At 29.7% G+C, this 18,936-nt stretch overlaps 1 protein-coding gene and 1 pseudogene across 1 annotated transcript in view; both read right to left on the minus strand.

Annotated features, from left to right (window-relative positions):
- LOC148228051 (uncharacterized) overlaps positions 1 to 18,936 on the minus strand; it is a 272,383-nt gene that overhangs the window by 217,807 nt on the left and 35,640 nt on the right. The gene's annotated exons all lie outside the window — the stretch shown is intronic.
- The window catches only part of LOC148228053 (zinc finger MYM-type protein 1-like), a 40,600-nt pseudogene continuing 40,395 nt past the window's right edge, over positions 18,732 to 18,936 (minus strand).

An 18,936-nucleotide genomic window follows, 5' to 3' on the forward strand; every position in this document is an offset into this window, starting at 1 on the left:
AAAAAATTCTTATAGGATGCAAATCTAGTCTTAAAAACAATATTAAACTAAACTCTTAGATCAGATCATAGAATATTACGTACGCGATTTATAAATGAAATAGATAACTAACATATTCTGATAATTACAGTTTAGTAGCATTGATTTAATTGTACAAAAAAGTAATTAAAAATATTTTTTACAGTTTGAGACCGAAGGAATGTGACTTTGTAGCCAAAATAGATGAAGGAAATCTGGTAACAGTTTATTCAGTTAAGCTGTACAATTTACCAGAGCAAAATATTGTCGAGTTGGATTTTGAAGATGCTGATGGATGAGCTTTCGGAGAAGCGATGTCCTGTGGCTGATTGTTGTTGTTTGTTCTCGGTCTCGGTCTGGTTGTTCGTCATCTTAAATCAGTTAATCGTCTCTCCCGGTGCGTACGATTGTCTTAGCCCTGTTTATTGCACTTTTTATGCACAAAAAAGGTTATTTTAATAGTATTTAACCCTTTGAATGCTTATTTATTAATATCAGAATAATATTAAAAGCAACATATACATTTTAAAAATGAATTTTAATACTAAAAAAATATGCAGAATAGATACAATAGTGCTTATAATATATAAAGCGATTGTTATAATAAAACGTTATTTTTTTAATTTGAATATAAAAATATTTTTAATGACATAACACTTTGCACATACATAAAATTTTACTAATTAGTCTTTTATTCATTGTTTTCATCAAAGGTTTAACTTTTACGTTTTGGTCGTTTTACGTTTAGGAACGTTTTCGCTTTTGTGCTTTGTAGTAAAACATTTGAAATAATATAAGAACACTAACTACTTAAAAATATTATCATCTATAGTCTAAGTTATGTTTTGCACGGTAGCAATATTCATAATTAGTTATCTCATTACGAAGCGTTCGTCGATGTAATCGATGTAATTAGATAGTTCAATTTCAAAGTAGAATCGCGTCTCTTCGTCTCGAACTGTTCATTGTAATGCTCTTTATGGGCTTAACTTGGAGTTAATAGAACGTCTGAATGGAGATAATTCTTGACTTCCATTATGTCTTAGCACCGTTCCGCCTGATCACCTCGGTTAATTGAAGCAATTGAGAGATTCCCCCTATATTTCCGCGGTTATTATTTTAATTGGCAAAATCGTGCCGGTAAAGTTTCCGCCTTGGAGGCGCCGCCAACTTCGCGGCCATAATAACAATAAATAAACGTTCAGTTAAAATGCAATTTGTGTACGACGTTTTATAATATTATACAATATAACGTGGATTATCCTCGCGCGGTAATCTCAATTTATTTATGTACGGCATAATTTCGGTTTATCTCGGATGATATAAGCGTGACCCTATTATCTTAGGCTGGGCCGATCTCCATTCCTCAGATCGGAGAGGCCATCTCAACTTTCTATCTATTTTAAGAGCGAGCCTTTCTGGAATTCGCAAGCAGTCGAAGGCTTATTCGAACCCTTATTTTGGGGTCGGGGTGCTTTAGGGTGACCGCTGGTCAGTTTCGACTCTCAATAATGAGCCCCTGCTGGGCCGCGTTTGATTTATTGGTCCGATTTGCAAGGTAACGATCTCTGGGGCGATGCGCCGAACCGCTTTAATGGGGTCTTGAAAAATTATGCCTATGTATACTTACGATTATATGAATGCCTACATTCCAAAAACGATCTTATCAGTGGTTAAAAAATATTACTTTATATTACATAAACGATCCATATACGCATTGCCTGAGATTAAGACAATCTTATTGTTTTACAATATATTAAAAAAGAAACGAATAATAATAATCTGCTGCATATTAAAACTGTTGGAATCGATGCAGTTAGGTCACCTGGAGTAGCGACTAAAACACAGAGGCGGAGCGGAAGTATGTTTTGTCGACTGGCGTCAGAAAAAAAGTAATAATTTTGCTATGCAGAAAAAATGCTATTAGTCCGCTGCTACTCAATAAAATCTTTACTTAAAAAAATACTCCAATGAAAAAATAATTTTATTTTTAACAAAATAAAATTATTTTTAAAGTAAATAGTGCTTTTACCCACTAGTGTCCACTTCTGCTCATTAGAAACAGTTAAGACTCTACTATATAATGCACAGCCACACAGTGTTTATTTGTATAAATTTAACAGATAAATACTAAAACTAGTTAAAAACAAATCAAAATTTATAATTAAAACTAAAAAGGGTGAATGTCCGGTAATCAAACACTCGAAAGCTGCGGTACCTCACGATAGTGAAAGACCGACGACTAATTAAGTATACATATTTACACAAGATAGTTACTAAATTTGTACATATAAAAAGTAATAATGTATAAAAAAATATTCTAGTGTGGCAAAGATGTTGTGGAATAGATTACATATATATATTTTTTAAAATGCTCAAAAGGCTGTGAAGCTCAGCAACATTTAGCATCAAACCCAAAAACTATTTTCCTAAATTTTTTACTGCAATGAACTATTTTTTAGCTGTAAATCCAAGAATTCATAGTCACGCAAAATATTGTCTTATTTTATTTAGTCAAATTCACGCACAAAATTGTGCAGTGTCAAAGATATTTGTGATTTGTCGAAACATATCGCATATATTGAAATAACTTGGCGCGTTCAATCAATTTCAATTCAATCTGCCAATACATCAATTCTATGCGTGACAGTGAATTTTGACGTACTGATATTACTAAGCAAACTTATTTTATTAAATAATTTATACTTATAGCTATTTGATCGCACTGTTAAGTCGAATGTTACTACATATTAAAGGTGATTTTTTGATTTTCATATAAAAAAGTCTGGACTAGTATTATTAGTAATATTTTAATAATACAAATTCATATTGTAATATATAAGCACGTGATATTACGTTGGTCTCTAGTTAGTTTTTATTATTTATTATTAATATGAGACACCAATCTTATAAATATATATGATTTATTTATTTATTGTAAATCTTTAGTAATAACATGACTGACAATAGAATGGTGTGTAACTGCAAAGTATACACAATCAACACATATAAAAAATTATTAAGGCACTAAACCTAAATCAGGCTGTAAATAAGTAACATATATTTTATGAATATATTTTAATATCAAAGACTAATTTTAATGGTTCATCACAATATTGATGTGTAAGATTATAAAAACCTGATCTGTAATGATAGATAGGATTTATAACTATTTATTATTCACTAATTCTGGTGCCCCAGACACATGGGTAATTGTAATACACTAAGGTTCATAAATAATTCGAACACAGGTCCTTTAGGTATTAGTCACCGTCTTATACTACTGGTTTATAGTGCTGATTGAATAATAAATATACGTCACATAATTTTTTTGTTAAAAATTGACGTTTCAATTTATTTTAAATGTGACATTTTTAAAAAGTGCGTCATTAAAATATTCCTAATCAAAACTAGAGCTAATAAATTATAACCGATTACTATTTTATTTGTTAAATTAAAATATTATTAACGAAAAATGGTTCAGAGACTTAGTTAATACATTTAAATAATTTCTCAAAGTTAAGATCAAAATAGTAAAATTGAAATTTACGATTTTTAATGATAACTTTACAGATAAAAATTAATTTTAAAAATTCTTAAATAAATGAATGCCAAGAAGACAACATTAAATGACATAAACAGCGGCAAAGTAATAAAAGCATTACTAGTGAAAGACATCAGAATAGTGACCATCCTATTCAACTTAGTAATTATATTAAACTACTTTCCAATCCAATGGAAGATTCTAATGAAACTACAGAAAGAACCATACGATATTATTTCCTACAGACTGTGAAGTATGGCGACCACACATATAAGCACATTTAAAAGGGCGATTGTCCCATTGTTAATGACCGTGACTACACACAACACGGGTCGTTAAGAGAATCCTTTTTGTGACAAAACAGTACAGACGCAATCAATCACCACGTCTGGAGCCACCAAAAAACTGGCTATTGAAAACGCAACATCCGATTTCTCGAATTCTAAGAAGTCACTGCAGCGATTGGCTAGGACATCGATGCACAATCGCGATTGGCCATCTAGCGTGCATCCCCTTAAAGAATATAAGCCCGGACTCCGACGAGGAGAGGGCAGACTATCCGAGATACGAGACGGTTGAGGCACGGCCCAGACAGCAGAGCCAGTGACGCAGACGACCAGAGAGCCAAGATCTACCAGCAGTCATCCTGAGGAACCAGCTACGCGCTCTCACCGACAGAGCTGAAGATCACACCTGACACTCGCCGCACGCAGCTTAAGAACCCGGCCATCACCGCCTGCGCCACCTACACCTTCATCGCGAGAAATGTCACGCTCGTAAACATACTGTAATTTTATGGTAATTATTTAAGGAAAGCCTCCAGTAGGTGACGTTTTACGTGTTATTTCTATTTTTTCCCAAGTGCCTAGTTGCTGGGAGAATGAAGAGAAAAAGGAAATATAAATATTTTATTAAAATTGCTACTATATTGTCTAAATGGACTGATTGCATTTTTATAAAAATGTAAGTAAATCATAAATTCCTTGTATTATTTTAAATATTATTAAATAATATTTATAGATATCTTTTTTCTTTTGAAAATAAAATAAAACAATATTATTTCCACAAAATGCACATTTCGCATTATTTCGGTCTCGTATCGGAAGGCAATTTCTAGCGGCAGTAACAAAACTTCACACAATAAATCTCGAGTATTTATAGTACACATACATATACCCGCATATGTATTCGTTGATAAATTCATATTCATATTTTTCCATTTGACCCAATCAACGAGGCCATTTTTTGTGTAATATTGTTTTTTATGGAGAACGAATATTCTTACATGGGCAACTTGAAAATGCCTACGAAGTTGGCTCTTTTTATTCAGCCTTATCCATGCAAATCCTCGGGTAAGTAGAAAAAAATGGAATTTCCTACTAAACTAACACTGTTACTCGAAGCAACGTGTTTCCTTTGTTATTTGCATAAATTTTTGCAACCACTGTGATCTACAATATCTCGCCGGGCACACAAATAATATTACTGTCAAAAAATATTATCTTCTTACATCGTGGAAAAATCTTTTATTTTGTAAATATCTGCGTTTATGTAGCTCATCAGATTTTTACTATAAAAATAATTTAAGGTCGAGCTATGTTTTAAAAAAAAGTTTGCCAACGGCAGAAAATAAAAATGGTCTCAATTACGTGTATCTCGATCCTAAAAAATATTTTTTAAAATGTTCATCGTGTCTTAAGTATCAAAACATAAATAGTCAGATATGATTTATTATTATTAATCATTTACCACCAAAAACTATAGTCAAGTCTATGCTACATATGGACTATCGTAATAAAAAAAATTTCACATATATTTGGGGGAATTTTTGACAGTTCCTTATTTTTTTCATGATGCACTCCTCACTTAGGATGCACATTATATAATAGTAATAATATTTATCATAACCCAACATCAAAATTTAGCTAAAAACAATATACACACCGAATAAATAAATAAATTTAAATTACATAAGATTGTAAAAAAAGGCAGGGGTCGTAAATGGTGATGTTAACTATCGGGCAACAACATCCGATTTAGACCGTTAGGTGTCAGCCAGCCAGCCGATATTCGCACACATTTGTATGGCACCCGTTTCGAATGCAAGAGTAGGGCAGGTGGTGGTTTGGGGGTTGTTTTCGCTAGGGAGCTGATGAATGGTCGACAAGACGACGCGCTGCTCTACGGGCCTGATAATTTACCGCTGGAAAACAGAAATGCGTTGGAAAAACAACGACGCCTTTATGGAGACGCTGAAAAATCGCCCCGGGCCTGAGAATATTCATTCCGGGATGGGAAAATTCAATTTCATGCTAAAACTATATATGTACTATATACATATAGCATCTATATATAAATGCCTACCGTTTGGTGAACGCGCGAGGAGCGAAATATGATACGCAATTTGGCTTATTAGTTGGCTGAAATATCCGAAAGCGCTCGTTTATTTAAGAAAATATAGCTATTTATACACGCTTGATAATTTATCACGAGCAGGTGTCATGAAATTACGATGGAGGTGAAAAAAATATGTTTTACCCTAATTGTATCACATGCTGGGTATGTCAGGGTGTGATTTTATGGAGACAATTTGTCCAAAAGACGTAATGATTCACAGATAATATTTGTAGATAGCATGGGTGTTTATTTAGTTATTAAACAAAAACTTTTCTAATTCATAAAAAACATATATTTATGTATCATGATTAATTAATGCTATTTAAGCAAAACAATAAAATAAGTATTGTTTTTTTATATTAGAAAAAGCTATTTAAATATTATTTTTGTACAATAAATCACATTTCTGTTTATTGCGCTTTTAACGCGTAATATAAGACAAATTTTTTTATCACAGTCAATGTGTCAATTTATAATATATGTCTGGTTAATAAACCTCATATAAAAACTATATTTTTTTTAAATCGGCATAAAATTTTATAATACATATAATCGAAGAATACTTATCTTGCAAACCTAGACGTTTACAAAATGTGAAATTTTTCATCTCGTTCAGAAATTTAAAATATCCAATTAAACTGTATAAACAAGTTTTTATTGGTATTACTATAATAACAGTGTACTTTAAACATGTATTCTAATATTATTCTTGGGTATTTCAAACGCTCTGTATTTTTAAGGAATAAAAGCTTTTAAATATTTTTATTTTTATTTTTATAATAACATAATTTTATATATTATTTAAATTTCAAATAACGCTACAATTCTATCATATCTCAAGTGTTTAAGCAAATACGTAGTTCCATTTACGTGCAATCGAATAAATAAATGTCTAAAAGTATTCTAATAATATTTATATTAAATTAAAATATTATTTTAATATTAATATTAAGGTATAATAAAATTTACATTTATTACAATTTTTTAAAATAAAACTTGATAAATTGAGTGAAAACTTTCACCCATTTTATTTTTAGAGTGTTTGAAGGCGTTAAATTGTAGTGATGTGGATTCCTATCGTTGTATTTTATTATTTCATGTATTTGAATCGCAAAAAATATTCTCATTAATATTGCATAAATAAAAAAAGCAGCAATACTTCATAAATTATTTTGGAATCTTATATGGGTGTCGAAGGAAACGTAATTTAGTCGCAATATTTAAAATTTATGTATTTACTTAAGCTATGTTAGACGTATGTATTAGGGATTCTGAAGTCTCGGGTTTTTTCGATTCCCGGGACTCGAGAGCCAAATTTTTAGAGTCCCGGGAATTCCCGGGACTCGAGACGTTGATTATTTTGTCGTATAATCATTAAAAAAAATTATGTTAAAAAATTAACTTATTATTATTAACTTATTATTATTAACTTTAATTAATTTATTATTAATAACTTATATTATTTTTGTTATAGGTACGATAGGTGAAAATCTATTGAAACAATTTAAAAACACTTTATTCGATATTTATTTAAATTTAATTTATTACAATTTTTTTAATCGAAATATTTATATCAATATTAAGTTAAGACCTTTACTTTTGTAAGGAAAAATATGTTTTTAAAAACACCAAGGCGTTTAATGATGAATCACATAGCTTATTCCTGGTTTTTGTGGCAAATATTCCAGATGTAGAAAAAACTCTCTCGCTTTCTGTAGATGTTGGCTTAATTGTAAGCAATGATTTGAATAAAAGCTCTAGATTCGGAGTTCGCTTGATAGTTGAATCTAATATTTGAAACTCCTTTTTAAAGTTAATTTTTATATTTCTAGTCGTTGAAATATTTTGGTGGTTCGTGCGACAGAGTTGTGTTGATTTCAAATATTTTTTTTAAAGGAAATTAACAATAATTTCGGAAGTTAATAAAGTGGCATCTCGAGGACTTAAAGCTTCAACTGCCAGTTTTATAGGAGTGAGTACTTCACAAATATTTTCCAATACGTGAATGTTCGATTCATTCCAAATTTGGCCGATGCCAAGATCAATTAATGATTTTCTAATGCAATTTCGTAACTTTCGAAATCTTGAGATCATGGGTAATAAGGAATTCCACCTTGTCTTCATATCGAGACATAAATTAAGCTCGACATCAAATTCGCTCTTTACATATTTTTGTAAAATTGCACTTCGGAAAGAAAAAATTAATCTGATTTACTTACAACAAAAAATATTCATATTTGTATAGTAAATAAAGTATATTATAATAAGACATAGAATTGTATATTATACAATTGTCTTGAATGAAATGTCCCAAAAATTCGATTGCGCTGCAGTAGACCAAAGACCGTCGCATTTACCTTTATTTATGTTCCCGAGTCTGTTCTGTCAAAATAAGCCTTTTTATCCAGGTCTTAACTTCTTTCAGTAAAAAGAAAGTAAGGTCTCGCCGGCAGACACCGACTTGGCTTACAGTTCCTCCAATACGATTCGTAGCTTTTATTGTTTGCTTTGCTTTGCTGAAAGATAACCGTTGCTCGCGACCTTTTTTCAGTCTACGAAACAGTACAATTTTTATAAACCGAAGGCTACCTAAAGTAAAAAAAATTTTTCAGAACAATATAATTATTTATTTATTGAAGGTTTTTTAAAATCAAATTACAACATGAAATTAGAATATTTAAAAAAAAGCCAATGAAATAAAAAAAAGCCGGAATGAAAATTAATGTTTTTTTTCATGCAATACCTCTAACCAAAGTAAACGATTAATAGCAAATCAAGTTCAGAAATAGTAGATTTATATAAAAATAAAATAATAAATTTATTTAAAAAAAATAGAATATGATAATAACATTAACATCAATTAAAGATCAAGAATATATACAATATAGTCTCTGGATAAATATACTGGCGATTGTTACCCAAAGTGTGAAATAACAATAGTATTATGCACAGACTGAAACGTATTGTCTAGCGCGTATCCTTTCCAAACAAAGTGTAGTTTTTAGCGGTACCTATTAGTAATTACCAATCTTGGGATTAATGTGGTATTTGGTGATCCAAAAAGTATTTATAATTAAAAAATGAATTGCTTAATCATGAGATATTTCTTACACTCTAGTAAAAAATACTGTAAGTGGCCCTAAATTGCACACGTGTTCACGTTTGTTTGAAATTGCTAAGCTATAAAAAAAAGTGTGCAGGTGGTTTTCACAGTTTGATGCAATCGATGCCATATTTCTCGATAGAGTTACATCTTGATAGGCTTTGACTACATTTGTCAAGATCTCAGTGACAGATAACTTGAGTGAAACAAAATATCATCTTACACAAACAGAGGTAGCACAGCACTGCCTAAACCGATCAAGTTAAAACAAGTATAGCATACAGTTACTGTCTCTAGACCAATGCGCTGATAACAAGTCATGCTAAGTTGTGCTTAGGTACGTAGGCTGACCAGTTCTTTAGTATTCAGGATACGGCGTAGCACAACCAATAAGCACCTTTCGATAAAAATAATAGGCAAAGATGGGGGTTTTCCTGTGCGAGAGCGTCTAAGCGAGTGGAAAAGCATCGCGTGCCGCCGGGCATTACGACGCCGCGCCGGCGTCTTTAGCGCCGGATACGATAGCGTCGGGCACCTGTTAGCGCTCCGGAAGAGCCAACAAGCCTTTCCGGTACAATTTGTTCGCAAAGCTTGTGATTGATGGACCCGGCTACGGGTGTTTTTCGCTTCGATTCGCGATTATTACGCCACGTCTACGATCGTTCACGTCTAATTAATGTCTATGAAGTGATTTTTCGCAAACGTTAGATGTAAGTCAAAGTGATATTGGATTATGAAAGAGAATAATACGAATCGGATACACAGTGTAATAGAAAGCTTGCCTCAGATATCTAAAAAGAGATCATATGAAACAATGAAAATATTATCGACTACCATGACCCTAGATTCCTGACTTGTGACTTGGTCGAGGTTAGGTATTGTTAGACCACAAAGCTGAATTTCATATGTCTATACTACTTTAGTGTATCAGGTAAAAGTATTTTTTTTATAAATTCTAATAAAATTTGAAACAAACTTAAGGTATATTTTATAGTACTCTCCGTTGATTGCTTAACTAGTACGATAATAGCACATATCCAAATTTGTGTATGTATGTCAGTGCCTATTATGTATACGACCGATACTAGCGTATGAACAAACATTAAGACAGATTATGAATCAATCACGCTCACACAGCAAAACCTCAGGCACGAACCCACATTGTGCGATATGTACGTTTAAACAAACACGTAACGCTAATCTTTGTTAATTACGCACGTTTGAATTAAGATTTCTGAAACACTTGAATTAACTAGATCAAAGACTCCCTACAAAGCCCAAAATTGGCCCTATAAAAATATGAAATATTAATCAGAAATAACATTTTTTTTTAATTTTAGGTGTAGGCATTTTATATCTGTAATAGCAAATATTTAATGCTTAATAGTAATCGGTAAATAAAATACTTGTGGCTGGCAATAAACACAATTTGGCATAACTTATGGTTAATGAAAGTTTAGTTAAAAGTATGTGTAAAAACTTATATCGATAACAGCCAAATAGGACCGTTGTAAAAAAATATTTTTAAGCTCTGTATCTCTTTTAAGCGTTAACACTTTTTCTAGCATATCTCATCATATTTGTAAATATCGGTAAAACTGTATTCAGATATAATTTAACTGAAACAGTTAGTAAAATTGTAACTTCACTAAACAATATACATCCAGATATGTGAAATTAATATTTATTGTCATTAATATTAAAAATTTAATTTAATTTACGTGTTTGTCTATTAAGTATTTATATATTTTAATTTAAAGAGATAGTAAACGTTTTTTTTAAATTAAATATGTGAAATACAACAGTTTTTGCGGATACGATAATTTTATTGTTTTTAATCATTTAGACATAAAAGTTGTTCCGAAAATAAATATTGTACATATCTTGGTTAATTTTTATAGTTAGCCTAATGTACCATTTATTTTAAATATCAGATATACATAAAAAAATCTTACCTTAGTCGAATAAAATTCTAGATAAAAACTATTTAGAGAAAAAATGTTTCTAAATAAAAAAAAAAAATTTTTAAATTATAAATATCGTTTATACGGGAAAAAACAGTTTTTTTTATTAAAATAACTGCCACAGTTTCAATCGTGAAAAGGTTTGCAATATCTATAATGTTTTGAAAGAACCATGTAAATATCTCTGCTGTGTTTGTCATATTGTTTCAATATAGAGCTATTTAAAAATTAAGAAACCTCACGACATTAAAACTATATATTGTATTATATAAAATAATATATATATATTTTAGATATGTATGATGCTGAATATAACAATTTTTGTTACTATGATTTTGTACAATTTCATTATAGATAGGCTTTATTTTTAGTATATTACGACGATTCCAAAAACATAGTTAAAAAACAGATATCTTAAGTATATTATATTCGGTTACAAAATGGCATCTATCAAAAAAAAACGTTGCTATGTTCAAGAAGAAAATAATGAAAATAAAGAGGTTAGCCTGGAAATACCCAAAATATAGGCAAACGTAAAAGTGTTATGAATTCATATTTTAAGAAAATATTTTATTACTATTTTATCTGATTTGACAATTCCAGAGTTTTTTTATTTTTCAATAACTTTAGCGTTATCTATTAGGGATAATTTTTTTTTTATTTTTAATTTATTATCTTTAGTTTCAGTTTTAGTATGTTAGAAATTTCGAGATTTTTAAATGGTTTCGTACGATATAGAAAATGCATCAGCTAGCATTTATGTTTTTCCCTTATCTGTATAAGCTATGATAATTCTAGTTTTTAACAGTGAAACTTCTCTGTACTATTTTTTAAGTGATTTTGTTGTTAACCATAATAAATTATTTCTTGGTTTTAATTTAATAATTTTACGCAAAAATTGTTTTTTGTGCAAATACTATATCAATGTTTTTAATTGCGGAATTTTTTTGTTACTGTTTTCTTTAGATATGTTAATTTATTAAGTAAGTTTAATAAGAGTATGTATATAAAAATCGATTATTTTAGTATCCGTTGGGCGCAAAAATATTATTGAAACTCATCCAATCAGCATAGTATAAATTTAGGGATAGCCTCGACCTCATCCTTCATTGTATAAAAATACAAAAAAGAAATTTGAGCAGAGCCTAGATGCGTTTTATATCCAAAATCTGAGTATTATTTTTAACTAATAAAATATATAAAATCGAATCGAAACAATTCCAATCTCCGATTAAAATCACCAAACTTCTAGGTCTAAGCACAGCATCGAGATCGCAACGGGTTAAATCACATACAGGAGAACTTTCTAATAACATGCATATTGCTGTATAGTCTGCTATGTTTCTTTAATTTATTTTAGCTTTCTATATTTTTTTTAAATTTAATAAATTAGATAAAAATATTAGTATAATATGTAAAAGATAAATAATAAAAAATAAAATAAATTATTATATTGTAGATATTATTAGAAAAGTTATGTATATTTATTATATTATTAATTTATAAAGAAAATTAAAAAATGCAGTTATTTTTTGTATAAACATATATTATAGATTGAAAAATAAAGAAAATTTTTAACGATTAAAAAGTTATAACGATTTTCTAGCTTACAAGAAAATTACAAAATAAATAAAACTAATTGTAATAAAAATATGAGTTAATTGAAAGCAAAAATACAGAAACTTCTTACAGATTTAATAAAAAAATTCATTTATTTATTATTTAATAACAAAGCCTAAAACTATTTAGTACTTTTTACGTAATTAGGAAACTAAGGCTACTAAAAATTAAAATAATGCTGTTAAAGTAAGATGTGTTTTGATAATATAAGTTTATAATTTCGGTTTAATTATGACAATTTCTGATATAAGAAATCTACTGCTATATAAACTTTTTTTTAATTATTTTAAGAAGGTGTGTTAAATTTTATATATTGCTTTATTTTGAATGAATTGAAGTTACGAATTAAAAGTATAAGTGTTACTTGATACCGGTTTAATTAGCTATTTATATATAAAAGCTTTGTTTTTATGTTATAAAATATTAGTCTTAGGGCCGCAATTTCAGCAAGCCAGATGTATACCCAGATATTTGAAGCTTGCCTTTTATTAAATGCAGGTCCCTTGTTCACATTCTAGATAGAGACACATGTGTTGTAAAAAATATTGTTTCGGTTTTATTTTGGTTGTGAATATTGTTAATTATGTATAACTTAATAAAATAAATTAAACACAACTAATAATGTAAGTCATACTTAAAATTATTACATATCTTACAAAAAAACACATCCACCTATTGTGAAGAGGAAAAAATCTTACTCGATTCCAAAATATTCAAGTGTGTATGTCAGAGTGCTTCGCAATAAATAATAAGGGAGCGCTATAAAACCACTACATTGTATGTTTTCGCCGTGAAAAGAAAAGAGTTTTTATAGGGGATGACAAATACCGCCATAACAGGCATATAGCAAATGACATGTAAAAAAATCCGCCAAGGACGGTGCCCTGGAATAAATTGAGTTGAACGGCCGAGCAGTCCTTTGACCAAACAGGTCATCAACCTTCACTTAACCCCTCTTAGGCTTCATTTTTCATCTGTAACCCAATCGAAGACCCCCTTATCCCTGCAAGGATATATACATTTTTTCCTACTTTGACGAGGCGAATTCCCGGGCCCGTTTGATTGCAATGCGATACTCTTTTGTGCGTATGTGTATTTTTTGACAAAGTTGATATGAAATTGATACTATTTTATGTGGGTGATTTTTCTACAGTTGGTTTCAAAACGCTCAAATGGATTAGTTACACCTAAGCTTGAATTAATACATATATCATCAGAATATACAATAGTATGTATGCTAAGCTGACATTTATATGATTATTTAATTGCTGATGATCCCACTACACTCATATTATCTTATCTCAGACTACAGATATTGATTTATTTTTAGATTTTTTAATAGCATTTAATACAATAAATTGAAATATAATCTTAAACGTATGTTAAGCAGCTTTATATGTATAAACACAGATTAATATATAATACAATAGTAACCTAAAATATAACTCTTCAACACCGACTGCTCTTACATCTAGCACCCGAGATTAATTACCATCCGCTGCATCTCATACGAGTATTGATCCTCTTCGTTCTTGAGCACCATCGTCCGTCGGTGCTCTTGTTAATTATATGTATAATTCCTGGGCTTTGTAGCACCCTGTTCGAACCATCTGGTGTAGGAGTGTCATTGATTAATGAACGAATTTCAACGGCAACAAAGTTCGACGCGGGCCGACTCTGGCACGGGAGGCTTCGCCAAGCTATTTCGGACTATTTCGGATTACAAGTTTGTCCGAAATCCTTGTGCCATGGCATGCCTTTCTAAGATGCGCATCTGTATGAATACAAATTTTGGACTAGGCACGCGCGCGTCATAGAGCAGATAGGGGATAGTCCATCCCTTAATCTTCTAACGCGGCTGGGGTTAGTCATTGCTAATCAATTTTCGTTCTCGGCCTTTACGTTTAATTGCGTTGGTGCGGAAACTTCTGACGGAGCTATTTCAATTAAGCTCTTACACATGTATAAATACGGCATAAACTATAGTAATATTGTATGGTGTGGCGCATAAAAAAATACGATTTCTTTATCGACAAATATTTTACATCCCTACTTTACTAAGATGGATATCTAAATCACCAAGATCTTCACATATTTTTTATAGTATTATTTTTAAACTGCATAACATTTAGTAAAGCGGTATTTCAATGCTTTAATTACGTATTAAAAGTAAGATTTTTTAAACTAAAAATATTCGCTTATAAAATCTTACAATTGTAAGTCAAGCTGCAATTAAATTGTTTTTAATATTAAAATAATACTTGCATGGATACGTGCATTATCTTTATGATCATTTATATTTTTTTCTTTATAATCTAAACTTTTTTTTGCAATATTTAGTTAGTCAAAGAACGATCGAAGTTATTTTATGTGTTTACTAAATTTATGCATGGAGTCCATGTTAATCCCCAGATATTTAACTCTCTTTCTTTATACTATATAAATGCATTTCTCACTTTTGAGAAGTGGGGATCAATGTTATGGCTTTGGTTTTTTATTTGTTGATTTTTGTAAACTGATTAACATTGCTGTATCGTCAGCATACATGGAGAGGTAAGTGTTTTTGAGGATGGAGTTGTTTATGTACAGTATGAATAGAAACGGCCTGAGCAAACTTCCCTGAGGGTACTTTAGCTGGTATTTTACGCGGTGACGATATTTCATTATTATGTGAAACAATATTGCTTCTATCTTTCTTTATGTGCCAGGTGCTTCATACTTAGACAACTTGTATATAAGTTCATCATGCCATACAGTATCGAACGCTTTTTCCACATATATCATTATTAAGCCTGTACTTTTTATATTGAAGTTAGCAGATATGTGTTAAGTATCTAAATATTTAGTTGATGAATGTTTCAGTGCTTTTTGTAAAAAGCAAACTATTTATATTAAGCTATTCATTGAGCCGTATCAGCATTATTTTTTCAAAAAATTTACGAATCGATGTAAATAAATAAAATAATTAATTGAAATAGTCGGATTTTTTGATAAGATGAATTCTTGCGGCTTTACGAATCGCAGAGAAGTACACAAGAGAAAGTCATTAAAATATTCAATGAGAAGTAAAAGCACGTTTAATGATAATGCTATCTAATCCATAATGTCACAGACCTTTTTGGTTTTTAAACTGCTTGGCGATTTTTAAAAGTTCAAATGAAATAACCATGCCGATTGAATTTGCATCTTGAAGTGATTATTATTTTTTTTTTCGTGTGTGATGTACAAAATGCGTTTGACAACATATCTGCTTTCTTCTGGCTAGTATTGGCCATTCTGTTTTGATTCGTAACAGATTAATTTTTGAATGCCAATTTTTATTAATTTTTGTTATTTTCAAGAAATAATTATCTACTTGAAATATGTAAATAATTCCTCATTTTGTTCATCACACAAAGATCTCCATTACGTTAAGCGTGGCATATGCAAACATTTCATACATATGTAGGGTTTTTCTGCAGCGACCACATTAATTAAAGCGGACGAGACAAAATACAAGATTACGAAGGCCGACAACGATTTAAGCCGGAAACCGCAGAATCTCGGCTCTACCAAACAATCTGTTGGCATATGGCCACAAGCTTCTGTCACGCCGCTTTCACATTACACGCACGGAAGCTGAGATCCAACTTCCGGCCCGCGAATTAATTAATAAAAATCTCGCACATTTTCACACTGGATATGATACGAGCAGAAAAAACTCGTCTAGCATTTCTGAAAATGAGAAGAGATCCTGAAATAGGAGAACGAAGAGAGGAAACTCTCATCCGGGCCTTGGTAGATCTCGTCAGCGAGGTTGTTTCCGTTTCCCAGCCGGTAATGTAGGTAACCTAATGTCCGACTCGGTCTTCCGGTACGCGAATCAACTGTCTCGTTAAAAAGCGAATCGCGTCGTTAAACTTTTTGATTATAGCGCAAATTAGGTTTGTTGCGGCGTGCGAGCTTATGCGATATATATATATATATATATATATATATATATATATATATATATATATATATATATATATATATATATATATATATATATATATATATATATATATATATATATATATATATATATATATATATATATATATATATATATATATATATATATATATATATATATATATATATATATATATATATATATATATATATATATAAATATATTTAAGTGTTTTACTCGCGTTGTTTTTTTGAATGAGTCTCTCTATATTTCGCCGGAGATTGTCCCAGCATCTTCAGGAGTTTTAACATTTTTTTAGAGTACACTTTTTTTTACATCGCGCAGGGAAGGATTTTTTATTCGCACTATTGTTATTCGTTTTAATGTTAAAAACACGTTAGTTTGAATATTATTACTCTCACTGCTCCACGGATAGGAGCATACTGTACTTCAGAAAAGCTTTTGAAAAAACCTAAAGTATGGTTTAGATATGTCTATGACGTCTTTGCTATGTGGCTCCACGGAAGAAGCGATTTTAATATTTTTTCTAATTAAAACAAAACATCCAAATATAAAATTTACAATTGAACTCGAACAAAATTTTTATTTGCCCTTTCTAGACACAGTAACTTTAAAAAACACGGTTCTATAGGTCATACAGTATTTTGAAAAAATACACATATCTACATGCAGATTCCTACTACCCTCCGGTACAGATTAAATCAGTGGCAAACTTTATATTTAATAAAGTTAGAGTTTTGGCCGACCAAGAACATTTTTACACCGAACTCCATACCATGAAAATCGCGTTTTAGTAAAGTGTCTTCAGAAAAGAAAATTTAAGGACAAAAAAATATATATATGACACGCACTTTTTAACTCTGATACAATCTTGTGACTTGTAAATTTTTTGTTATTAAAATCCTTATTTGCTGATCAAGTATATGTTTTTTTATTTTTTGTTACAGTATCCTTTTAATAATATATTTGTTATAGAATTTTTTTAAATAAAAATAAAGGGTTACTTGAGACTTAAAAAAAATTAATTTCATATAAGCGGTAATATTTTTCTAATAATATTTATTTGTTTGTAAACATATGTATGTGTATAGATTTAAGGCGTAATGCTAATGTAAACTACTTTTATTTATAAAAATAAAATTAATTAAAATTAATAAATTTTTAATTTATATCTGATTAGAAAGTTCTTTAATTTTTATATAATGTATGAAATTTAAAAAATATGTCTTTGTATTAGATTGCATACGCTGATGTTTGCGCAAAAACTAAAAATTATTTAATAAATAAAAAATATTTTTTTTATGAAGATGCTTATTCGAATTCTTTACAAAAATATGTTTTTTTATGATTTTTTTTGTATCTGTTCTAATAATATATATTACTATGAAAAACTGTATAGCTCTAGAATTTCATATTACCAATCCATATTCTAATAGAAGCAATGTATAATATGATATGTGTTTGGCTACAGTGTTGAGATGCCTCTCATATTACATTACAAACCTCAATATTTGTTATGCCTTTGATATTGAACACCTAAGAATTATTATGATTAATTTTCTACTTTATTTTAAAGAACTCAATCTAAGATTTATAGAATTTAAGGTTACAATATTATTTTTTATACGTTTTTTGTTATAAGCTCATTAGAATTGATTTTAGGAAGCTGTCATTAAATTTAGAATTATTTACAACAGATGGTTATAAAATTAAAATAAGTATTTTTGTATATGTACTTTTTTGTAAAAAAAACAATTGCATTGCATTTTCGAAACCAAAGTGGTAGTTACTTATTTTTAGTGTAAATTTATTTTTTCATTTCTGTTGTTTAAATATTAATTTAAATTTGTTGATTTGAAAAAAATTGCAATAGAATTTAAAATATACTTTTATATTATTATTGAATAAATTATTTTTAATATTAAGTAATATTATAAATAGTTTCTTGAAATAAATTAAAATTACTTTCATTTGCAGTCAATCTAATTTTTGAAATAGTGTTTTTAATATGCTGATTAAATAATTGTTATAGAATATGTCAATATTATTTTAAAACAAAATAAGTGAATATATTGTGTTATATTTTACTATATTATTTCTAATTTTCAATTTTCTTTTAAACCGTTCCATTTAGTTTCTTTGTCCGAGCTCCAACATTCCATGTACAATGTCTATCTTGTAATTGGCGCAGCACATATCAAAAGCACTTTTCCTGTAATTCACGAAATTACATTTACTGCCACTACAATAAAAAGTTATTGCTATTGTGTTTTTAGCGTTTCGGGTTTTACTTTGGCTTTTGAGTCGGAACATTCCATTTATCGGAGAATATGCA

This window comes from Plectrocnemia conspersa, unplaced genomic scaffold, assembly GCF_051122295.1.
Source record: "Plectrocnemia conspersa isolate PC_06_02 unplaced genomic scaffold, ASM5112229v1 ptg000012l, whole genome shotgun sequence".
NCBI classification, from domain to species: Eukaryota; Metazoa; Arthropoda; class Insecta; order Trichoptera; family Polycentropodidae; genus Plectrocnemia; species Plectrocnemia conspersa.